This window comes from Rhipicephalus sanguineus, chromosome 8, assembly GCF_013339695.2.
Source record: "Rhipicephalus sanguineus isolate Rsan-2018 chromosome 8, BIME_Rsan_1.4, whole genome shotgun sequence".
In the NCBI taxonomy this organism is placed as follows: Eukaryota; Metazoa; Arthropoda; class Arachnida; order Ixodida; family Ixodidae; genus Rhipicephalus; species Rhipicephalus sanguineus.
The window spans coordinates 100,070,392-100,082,221 of record NC_051183.1 but is presented as its reverse complement, the minus strand read 5'-3'; the positions used below and the strand labels follow the sequence as shown (position 1 = coordinate 100,082,221).

Genomic DNA, 11,830 nt, shown 5'->3' with positions numbered 1-11,830 from the left:
AATGAGCCAGAGCTGCAGAAAGTTCACGGAAGCCTAGGATCAGTCTAGAACCTCATATTGAGTGCAATAAATGACACCAATTTCTCAAGGTAAGACAAGCCTACTATAAAAAAATTGGCCGTGTGAAATGGTGTGAGATGGGTTAGCAAACATACAAAACATGGAAAAAGCATTGATGCAAATATGGCGCAATGTGGCTCTGATTATGAGAACTCCAAACTTATTTAGCTTTTAATTCGATTTGATCCTCAATAGAATAGTGTAGTGCAAGTTTGGCCAGGTGACATAAGAGAAATCTTTGGTGAACAAGTGCTATGTAAGTGCTTTGATGTGTTGCTTGAGAAAAAGCGTAAGTAAATGACAAAATGATATAAAGTACAGGAGGCATCTGTTGAGCTAGAAAATTATATTGAAAGAAACACTCCAGCAAGAACACAAAAATCCCAGTGACATAATGAAACAGATTTGTGGATCCACACTGTTCATGTTCTTAATAATAATATTTAATTAACTGCGATATGATTATGAGGCACATCTTAGTAGGGGACTCCACATCAAATTTCACCACCTGGTTTTTTTTTTAACATGCATCTAAATCTAAGTACACTGATGCTCTTCTATTTAGCCTCTCTAGAAATGTGGCTGCCGTGGCCGGCAATCGCACCCACACCCTCTAGCTTAGCAGAGTGACACAGGTTGCCTTTCAAAAAGTTCAGTGCTGCTTAGGTCCCATAAGGCAAGGTATCAAAATATCCCTTCCACTTCACCCATAAAGGACATTCCTGTAGTTTACTAAGATAACACATTAGAAAAACAACACATAATAAGCTTTTCTTATGCTCTCACAGACATCTCTTAATGCGAAGCTATATTTAAATAGGTAGGAGAATTACTACAGGACACCCACATAACCTAGAAACACATTGAACATTTAAAAACATAATGCAACATAACATATTGCACACGCATGCAGACCTTTAATTCAAACATGGCTGGTGACCTGACTGATATTGTAAAGGTACTGCATCTTCGTGTTGGCTCAGGTAAGTGGCTAGTAGAAAAGGTTTGGAATTGGCAATGCAGAGGTGTGTTCGCTCATTACAATGGACACATCTTTCTTGAAAATGCGACATATGGCACCTTCAACCGGTTACATAAGAATGCTGTAAAGGAGCCCAGCAAAAAGTAATTAACTCTAGTTGATATATTTTATGCTATGCATCACAATGCTCTAGAGGCAATGATGAAGCTGCGCTGTCACTAATAAAGTTATGCTTTAAGTTTTCATACCAAACTAAGCACTGTCAGAGTGCTGTAAAAGACCAGTCAGATGTAAAGTCCCCGAAAAGTATAAAGTAGCGCCAACTGCGTCCCATTCACCTTTGCTTCCACGCCTAGCAGCTGCAGCAGTGCCTCTAGGGTGTCCACCAAGAAACTACAGATTTTTCTCGCAGTAGTGAAAAAAGCTTCTTTCTGCTGTTGTATCTGTTTTTGCTATCGTTGGCATAGCAAGCCGGCGTATCGAAGCATGCCGAACCACCGTACAAACAGACCACACACCGTGCAATGATCCAGCAACCAACCCAGACACAGACAAGCAATATGGCGCTTGCACGACTTTCTAAAAAGCTAGACTATCACACTTGGAAGTATAGTCTAATGCAATTGTTGAAAGCTAGCGCTTTCTTAGCGCCGTCGAGTTTGCAGTTGCCATGCCATCAGGAGCGAGCACTTTCGTGTACTCTTTGATTACGTTCCGTACATTTTTACTTTTGGATACCACGAAAGTACGCCACTTGCTTCTGTATACATCGCATTGTTGTACTTATCGTTATTCTTTCCATTTTATTTCGCGGACCTTTCCCACTGAGCCGCTTAGAAACCCAGCACCCTCGTGCACTCTAGTGGAAAAATTGCACAAGCCCCTCTTCCAGCCAAGAGCTATGATTTGCGAGCTTTGCACCTTAACCGACTTCATTTAAAATCTGCAAAGTGCACTTGAGAGGACATGCCTCTACAACAGTGACATGAATGGCGCCACTTTAGCAGTTATTTTTCGGGGACTTTAGGCGAACGTGCCTCTAAAAACAGGAATTAGCAGAAGTCCCACTGAAATGTTCACTTGCGTTTGTGTGTGCGCAAGTGCCTGTTTAAGCTGTTTTTCCATGCAAACGTCTGAGGACATAAGGGGCACTTATGCGGCTGGTCGCCTGTGTGCATGTGCAGATGATCTCTCAATATAGACTTTTGAGAGAAGCTCTGGGAACACACGTGGCACTTGTGTGGCCGCTCCTGTCTGTGGGCACGCAGGTGACGTATCAAATGGTCTTTACGTGAGAAGCTCCGAGGACACAGGTGACACTGACATGGCCGCTCGCCTGTATGAACCCTGATGTGCTTTTTCATACTGGACAAGTACCCAGTCTCATAGTCACAGGAGTTACAGCAGTGGCGGTGTCCATGCTGTGACTTCTCACCGTCCTCAGTTGCTGGATAGCTGGACCATCCCAGTGCTGCACAAAGAGAATAACACAAGTAAATTTTGTATCCCTTTCTGTAAACAAAAATTACATGATCAAGATTAGGAGGCACACTATAGTGGAGCGTTGAAAATTATCTTCGGCCATTTGAATTATTTTTTTATCACAAAACAAAACCTAAGTATACAAGGATTTTTGCTGTCACCCTTATTAAAATGCAGCTGTGGTGGCCATATTATTGAAATCTCAAAAAAATTAATGAACAGACACGAGCGCTAAGACGTAAAATGAAACTTTTTCTTCACTGAATAATGCCCGTGTCAAGCGGGCATTTGGTAGGCCTTCAAACCAATAGTCCATCGACTGAATAGTCAAGTTCGAGCTGCCTCACGGGTGCTTTCAAAAGCTGCCTAGTTAATGGTCGAGTTGACGAAGCACCCTGCAACTCTATCGAAACCACAATAAACATCGAGGGACGGAAGTGTAGATGGCACAAATGTGCCCTCTCGTTCATAGTGTGCTCGGTCGACTCATGATTACAAAAAAAATAATCAAACCAGTGTGCTCTCATAATATAATGTGCAAGTGATATTAATTGTTTACTAAAGTATTTTTCCCACTTGAAACGTGGAAACTGCACATAATTTCGACAACAGCGACATGTCTGCGTTTTCGAGTAAGTGGCAACCGCATTGTGACGCCCCAACGTTGCCACAGTTTCGCTGCTCAACATAAAAACTAAACATATGTGCATACTGACATATCAACTATTTACTACAATGCCTAAATAAAAATAAAAATACATATTGTGAGACAACGTTCAGGCCGCAAGACTCTTCTTTATTGCCCTCGAGCCTGAGCCCCACTACTCAGACCCAAGCGGTGATGATGAGTATATACAGGTGAGAAGATGGCAAGTATGAAGAATGCTCACACTAATTTCCCCGTGCGCCGAAGCGGCCAGCCTGGCCGCGACTTAGACTGGGTAGAGACGTCGAACGAAGGGCTTCAGACGGGAAACGTGGACTATCTCTGAACCACGGCAGCGACGGTCGGAAGAAGCCTCAACTGGGGTGACACGATAGTTTACAGGGGATGTTTGTTCATTAATTATGTAGGGTCCAATGAATCGCGAATGGAACTTTTCACACAATCCGGGAACACGAGTAGGCGTTCCAAAGGAGCACTTCGTCGCCAGGACTGAAAGAGACGTCACGATGGGAGCTGTCGTACCGCTGTTTGCGATCGTGTTGACTGGCTTCTGTGCTGAGCCGAGCAAGTTGCCGACATTTTTGAAGCCTCGAAACGAACTGCTCGGTTAGGGTTGTAGAATTGTCACTTGGAGTGCGTAAGAATGAAGCGTCAATGGTGAATGTCGCCGAACGGCCATAAACGAGGTAGAACGGTGAATACCCAGTAGTGCGTTGGACGGCGGTATTGTGAGCAAACGTCACAAATGGCAATATCGTGTCCCAGTTGTCGTGAGCTGGGCTGATATACATGGATATCATATCAATTAGCGTGCGGTGGAATCGCTCGGTGATGCCACTGGTTTGAGGGTGGTATGCTGATGTTGTCTTGTGAACTGTGCCACAAGTTTTAAGCATCTCTTGTATAACTGTGGATAGAAAACTCTTGCCGCGATCGCTTAATAGGACGCGGGGCGCACCATGACGCAAGACGATGGCTTCGAGAAAGAAGGTGGCCACGTCAGAGGCAGAACTAGAGCGCAGAGGAGCGGTCTCTGCGTACCGTGTGAGATGGTCAACCGCTGTCACGATCCAGCGATATCCTGCAGACGTTACAGGAAGAGGTCCGACTAGATCCATTCCAACAATGGCAAAAGGTTCCTCGGGACATGGGATTGGTTGTAGCAAGCCAGCGGGAGCGGAAGTCGGCCGCTTGCGCCGTTGACATAGGGTGCAAGAAGAGACGTACTTGGCAACAGAAGTGGAGAGGCCAGGCCAGAAGAAGCGGCTCCTAAGGCGGCTGTATGTTTTGCAGAAACCCAGCACCTCCACCACTTGTGAGACAACGTTCAGGCCGCAAGACTCTTCTTTATTGCCCTCGAGCCTGAGCCCCACTACTCAGACCCAAGCGGTGATGATGAGTATATACAGGTGAGAAGATGGCAAGTATGAAGAATGCTCACAATATTTGTTCTTTTAAGTGGATTTATATGATTTAACTTTTCGTGACATGAAAGGAAAAATAAAGACCTGTAGGGGCACACAATTTTTGCGAGAAGCGCCTGAACCAGTCAACTGCCCTTCAAAATTGCCATGTAGCAGTACCAAAACTCCACTGTGTCAATAGAGTTATGTTGTTTCGAAGGCCATCGACAAGATGGCCCTTCAAGATGTGCCTGTACGACACGGGTGTACGTGGTTAGGACAATTTTCAGAAATACTACAGAGCACAACACACCAAGCTTGAAGATTTGCCCAGTGCACAAGTATACGATTGCTAAGGGTTGGAACGTAGTGGAATCTATGCAGGAATCTATGCAGATGAAAACTTACAAGGATTTGTAGAATTAATAACTCATTAGGTTAGAAGACACTGAAAGGGCCAGCAAACGACCCCGCAGTCTGAAATGTGTAAAGAAGCTATACCTGCGCACTCGTATGGTGTCAACATGCTGCCGGAAGAATTTTACAAATAAGTGCCGTAATAAGGAAGTTGCATGTTATAGAACAACCCGCTTTGGATGGTTTTAGTTGCTCGCTCGGCCTTCCTACCCTTTTCGGCAGCCAATAGGGGTAGGCGTAGCCCGCTGTCGTAACTACTACGCCCCCTTTGACGACATAACGCGATGTCTCTGGGCAACAGCAAACATTTAATAATGTAATAAGAATCACAGGGTCCTTTATGCATTCGCCTAGGACGACCGGACGGAGGAAGCCATCTTCTTTTTTGACTCAGACGATGTATTGATCCTTGCGCGCGCCCTAATCCGAAAGTTTTCTGCACAAACCTGGTTTTGCACTGCCGTTTTATCGGCCAACTTTGACCAAGCGACGATGTAATGTGATGATGTCATCATGTTATGCCACTTTATTTCACATCATATATTGCGGTGACCTGTGATTTTTTGCATCACTCTTATTGACGCCAACACCAGTGGACAATTTTTCGCGTTTGATGAGATATTGACGGCTTTCACAATAAAGAGAAGGTCCAAGGCACGCAGTCAACGACCGAGAAAGGCTTCCTCCACGTGCCGCTCATGTCACAACTGGTGCCAGGGTCACTTGAGGGGCGCGGTGAAGAAACGGGGTAAATGCATGGCCAAAATCGCATCACCGCAGGGCTGAGGCACTGTTTCATAGAGCACAGGACCAATCGACGAAGCCGGTGATAGGTAAAGTTGCCCATGGGTAATATTACGTCACTACGCATACGAGGAGGATTGGACAGGTGCTAGAGAGGGTCATGAGAATAGTTTTTCGAAATGGAGCATCTGCGCGGCGTGCAGCAATGTAATATTCGCAGAATGTGCTCGTCATGCATAAAGAATACAAGACGGGTCACTGGAGTGTTGCTCTTCACAGAAAAAAAGAAAATGAAGAATGATAAAATTAAACTAAGGGTTATTACAAAAATGATTCTACAATTACGAGGCATACACTAATGGAGGCCTGCAAATTAACTCTGGCACCCTGCGTTTTTTTATCACATGAGAAGTACAAGAACACAAGATAAAAATGCAGCTATAGTTGCTTAAAAAAATGCTGAAATACCAAGGAAACCAAGGCCGACACCAATGCGAATAATAAGCCATCACTGAATACATTTTAAGGGCACTTTCAGAAAGAAAGCACATGATGTTAACCCATTACATTTTACCGGCACATTTCTACTTGACCGCTAAAGGATTAAAGGTTAATAGTAAGTTTATGAAATGCAAACACATTTTCACAGAAAAGTTTTCGTGCAAGATAAAAAGCCACTAATTGCGAGAACATTATGCATATTCTTAGCATGAGCTGCTTCTTAAGCCAAGTTTTACAGCCAATGCTGTCTCCAGTAAAACCACGGAACTGTTAAACTATGACCTCGGTGACCAAATGAAGACAATGCAGTATTGTGTCAACATTTCAGATTACAGTAATTATATATCTGAAATACAGCAATTAGAGTTTCTGTAAATATTTTCCATCTCATTTCTTTCCCCGTTTTCTCCCACGAACATCTTAATACATTCAACATCTATTAAAAAACATGTAAGATTAAAAATAAGAGTACACCCAAATGTAGGCAACATTGCACAGTATAATGTACAATAAAAACAGCTTGTAGTCCACAATTACACTGAGGCTGAATGAACCAGGGGATGCGCCAAATAAAGAAACCAAATAAAACGAAAAGCAAAGAATGTATGAAAATCACAAGGAAATGCCAAGCGAAATGAAAGTCTCATTTACACCAAGGCTGTTCCTTGAAAGCAGTTGCGTTATTAATACTTAACGCTTGTAATAAAGCTACGTAGATTTAGCTCAGCTTCTTGAAGCAAACCTAAAGCAAGTGAATTGTCAAAATATAGCTCAAAGAAAAGAGCAAAGCTACTAAAACAGAAAAGAAAGAAATAAATGACCTTTCTAAAAGCACATCAGCCAAATGAAATTCCATACAAAACACACAAACTATCAATAAAGACAAGTAACCAAAATGCAGAAAATTTACAAGACATAGCCATTAACAATAGCAGACATCACACATTCAAGATAAAGAACACAATGGCACTTCAAATATAATGTTGTCCATGCAACAGTGCCCTCAGGTCCATAGCACATTTCGTGACAGCCACCTAAAGAGATTAAAATAATGTATTACAAACAACGATCTAAAACACAAGCACTTATCAGCCCCAAGAACATTGCTACATGCCATGCAGTTTTGAAATTCACCAGTAATGTTCGAGCAAGCTGTTTCTAAAAACCGTGTTTTCATGTGGTTAAACATTTTCTGAGTTAGTTATAAACACTAAAACAGAGAACAATGAAATTACTGCACGTATTATATACGGCCAAACACTGCACCTCTTACAAAGCGATTTGCTGCAAGCAGATTCGAATGTACAGTCAGCGTCAAAAGTTTAGGGACCATGAGACATAAGAAAAAGCTGAATATTCCTGCTACTTTGAAAGGCAGTCTTCAACGCAGATTTCCAACCTGTACTAAAACACGCTAACAGTGTACTGTGCAGTTCAACTGAATAGTCACAAATTGCTGAGAAATATCAAGTTTACTGAGGCCTAGTGGTCTCTAAAGTTTTGATGCGGACTGTACATGGTGTATATCACAACCACAAATTTTTAACACACAGCTAGAACTGATTATCAGGTGCTCCAGTAGCATTAGTCATGCATGTTTTTATATTTCATACGCAATTTCAGAGCAATTTAATGGGCTTATAATACCGTGATGACTAAGGAATAAAAACGAACAGGTGGGCAAGTTGATTTGGTATCATGATTATGGTAAGGCATGTTCATTAACCTTTTCCAATAAGGATACATCTTCTGAAACCAAAAGTCATTGCTGTTTCTCGAGCCAAAGTATATCTTTAAATTTTCTGGCATCATCATAGGAACACCGGTTAGTGAAAATATTTATTTAAATTTTCATGCATTCTAACAACACCAGTCAGTGAAATTTACTCCGGAGTTCTGAAATGATCGTTTTCCCCAAGTAAAATCCCAAATTCACACTTGTTCTATAATCGTTCATTTGCAGTGTAGCATATCTGCTTGCTTATGCACTTGAAATCACCATAAGCTGGTTTCCTGATAAAACTTTTTCTAGATTTACCATTATAGTAATATTTCTGACTTTAAAGGGACACTAAAGGCAAATAACAATTTATGTCAGAGTGAAAGCCCAATGTATGACGTCTAAAACAGCAATATTATCAACAGCAGTGCCCTACTTACCGAGAAATTAAGCTAAATGTATGACAAGGACACTGAGAAAGACGAAATGCAGCAAGGGATAAATGACCATTACAAAAAGGTGCCTAGCAGAATCAAATCCGTTTATGCAGTGAACTTCTTTCTTTTAATCAGTTGCGTTAATAATACATAATGCTAAAAAAAACAGCAGAAATAAAGTGCAAATAATTCAATTTCTCTAAACACACCTCATGCGAATGAATATAATCAAAACATAGCTCAAAGAAATATGGGATTCCATTAATACCTAAAAAAACAAATACAAGACCCCAAATAAACTGTAAATGAAACAAAATTGCTCAAAAAATAGAGACCACTCAAAACCAGTAACAAAAATTTAGAGAGTTTTCAATGTAGCCATTCCAAAACGTATTATCACACATATAAAATAAGGCACACAGTGGGGTCCTTAGCTGTGGTCACATTGTGAACGAAGTCGCGAATGACTAAAATTGCAGCTTTTACACTGCACGTATGCAAACATGCACTGGATTTAAGTATTCATCCAGAAATTAACGTGCATTGATGTAATGGACACTTATTTATTGTTTTCTTGGTACTTTCCACAATTCGCCATTCGCTTTATCCAGACATCTTTTTCTGTCCCGTGCAATATGATTAACGAGCTTTCACTGTAATAATAATAATAATAATAATAATAATAATAACAGCTGGGGTTTGACGTGCAAACCCACGATATGACCATGAGAGATGCCATACTGGAGGGCTCCGGTAATTTCAACCACCTGAAGTTCTTTAAAGGGGGGCCCTGCAACACTTTTCTGAGTTATAATGGAATAGTCTCGCTATTAGCGCATGACGCTTCACGAATCGCATGCCGCAAAAATTTTTAGAATCCGTCAAGTACGAGCGGAGTTACAGGAATTTGTCACACGCTTCAAGGCCTTTCTCTCTCCTTTTGTACCAGCGAACGTGCTGAAAACTTCACAGGGAAGCGGATGACAAGGAGGCCAGAAGATGTGCGTCCCTTCGTCAGCACGCATCATGACCTTGAGCACTTTATTTCCTTGTTAGTGTTGGAACATGCGGCTTACTTTCAGCGTGATCGCGAGTGCTTGTGGGCATGTGGCGGCCACGGTAACTAAGCAGCTCACGATGCTCAAATCAGCCAACGGCCGTGGACATTGGGTATATGGCGCAGTAATTTGGGTATATGGCATCATATGTAGAGAGATGAGGGAGCGAATGCTATCTGACTTTGAGAATTGACTGTAAATTCGAGGCCACGAGCTGCACTATAATGTTTGGCTCACGTGTTCTCCAGAGCCTCAACCACCGATCGGCAGCATTTTCTGACCATGCTCAAAAAGTGTTGCAGGACGCCTTTAACATGTACCTGGGCCTTGGCCCTATAGCATTTCGCCTTCATCGAAATGTAACCGCGGTGGCCGGGATTCGATCCCGCAACCTTTGGGTCAGCAGTCAAGCACCGTAACCACTTGAATGAAGCATACAAACTAATGAAAAGACCAGACCATATATAGAATATCTTTCAACGTATCCATTAGGAAAGGTATAATCACACATAAAATAAGGAATGGAGTGGGGCTCAAATATAATGCACTGCATTTCACAGCGTCCTCCGACTCCTTTGATACTTTGAAAGATGCACCTAGAGAGAGAAAGAGAACATCATATTACAATCTGTCAAATATCACAAGCCGTTCCCTTTTTTTTTTTTAAATTTCACACAGCAAAGGGACTGCGGCATTTTTTTTCTTTCGTTCTGTAAAAGAACGACCTCTCTTATTAGCCCCAATGATGATGATGATGATTGCTGCAGTTTTACATGCCAAAAACACGATACAATCATGAGGCATAGCGTAGAAGGGGACTACAGATTAATTTCATGAACTTGGAGATCTTTAACCTCAATCTAAGCACATGGGTGTTCTCTGCATTTCGTCCTCATCGAAATGCCGCCGCTATGGCCAGGAATCAAACCCGCGCCCTTAACAAGCTTGGCACCTCAAGCTGTTCGTAAGCTGATCTGAACTGATCAAACAGGAGGTAACGAAGACAGCAGTGTGTTGCGAAATATTTGGTTGCATGCGTTCGATTCATGAGGAAAAGAATTGTCTTGCGTGCAAGTAATACCAAATGGGCAAGAGGGTGTCTCATCGCGACGGCCACCTTAAAGTCGACGATCTGGTAATCTTCATTCGATTCCACCAGCTAGAAAGGTAACTGCAAAAAGAGCACGTACAAGAAAGAACTCACTTCTTAAATTTCGTTCTATACATAATCTGTATTTTAGGTTGTTCACTGTTGCTGGTTCTATCGGCATCGAATAAAATGCAAACAGCGGCAAGCATTCGCAATGGTATAGTGCATGCCGTCCAGTCATCCCCATAGAGAGATGCACACATCGAGTTTGGCAGCACTGTGCATATGCGTGCCTGTCCATGGTGATGACTGAAGGGCGCGCACAATACCATTGTGAATGCTTGCCGCATTTCACGTTTCATTTGACGCCTATAGTACAATACTCTAAAAATACACTGCATACACTACTGTACAACACCGGACGCATCGAAGTCTATGGGTGCGTCAATATTTTTCACGATCTAAAGGGCCCCAAACAACTTCTGAAAATGCAAAGAAGGAGCATGTTATTCTTTTCTGGCATTTACCATCTTTTCGGCACAATTCGTTATGCCAGCAGTCTGTCGACGTGACATCATGATGGAAAGCTCTCGATTGGTCCATATACGAGGGATATCACTTGTGAATTGTCTTCTACCCGGCTTTGCCATGCAGTCGCACACGCCATTTTGCCTTGTCTCGCACGAACTATTGTTAGCGATCAGCTGACTTCACATCTTTTCTATGATTTCGACTGCGAAAGCGGAGACAACAGCGTATAGTAGCCAAAAAGTACGAAATACTGATAGGCGCTACGCTTTGCGCTGACACTGTTCACGTGTTTACAAAGAAATAAGTGGCGAGGAGGGGGTAGCTCCTGTAGGAAGGGTAGCGAAGGCAAGAAAGAAACCACATTCTTGAACTCAGAGTGCTTTAGAAGCCCTTTAAGATGAAGAAGCTCAACTTCAGGAATGCAATCACCAGTGCAATGCTTCGCATGTGGCACCAGATGCGTCCATGTTTATTATGCGTTTCACAGCTCGTCACTGTGCAAAAACAGCAGTTCTTAGCAAAAACTGGGTATGAAGCGCAATATCCCCACTTCGGATTACAAATGTGTGATGCGCACTCCAACCAGTCCTTGGGCCTCATGACTGAAAAGTAATTCCGCAAGCTGGAACGCACTTACGTTAGCTGACAGTGGCTTCAAAGTTCGATGTGGGTTGGGTCGTGTCTAAGGCCATAGTCCATAAGGCTCACGGAGACATCAATGTCCGAGTCTGAGTCTGC

At 42.5% G+C, this 11,830-nt stretch overlaps 1 long non-coding RNA gene across 1 annotated transcript in view; it reads right to left on the bottom strand.

The window, feature by feature from the left end:
* Positions 1-284: 284 nt before the first annotated feature.
* The window catches only part of LOC119402265 (uncharacterized), a 36,244-nt gene continuing 24,698 nt past the window's right edge, over positions 285-11,830 (bottom strand). Inside the window, exon 3 of the long non-coding RNA XR_005185698.2 lies at positions 285-2,513. This is a non-coding gene — a long non-coding RNA (uncharacterized LOC119402265). The remainder of the gene's footprint in view (positions 2,514-11,830) is intronic.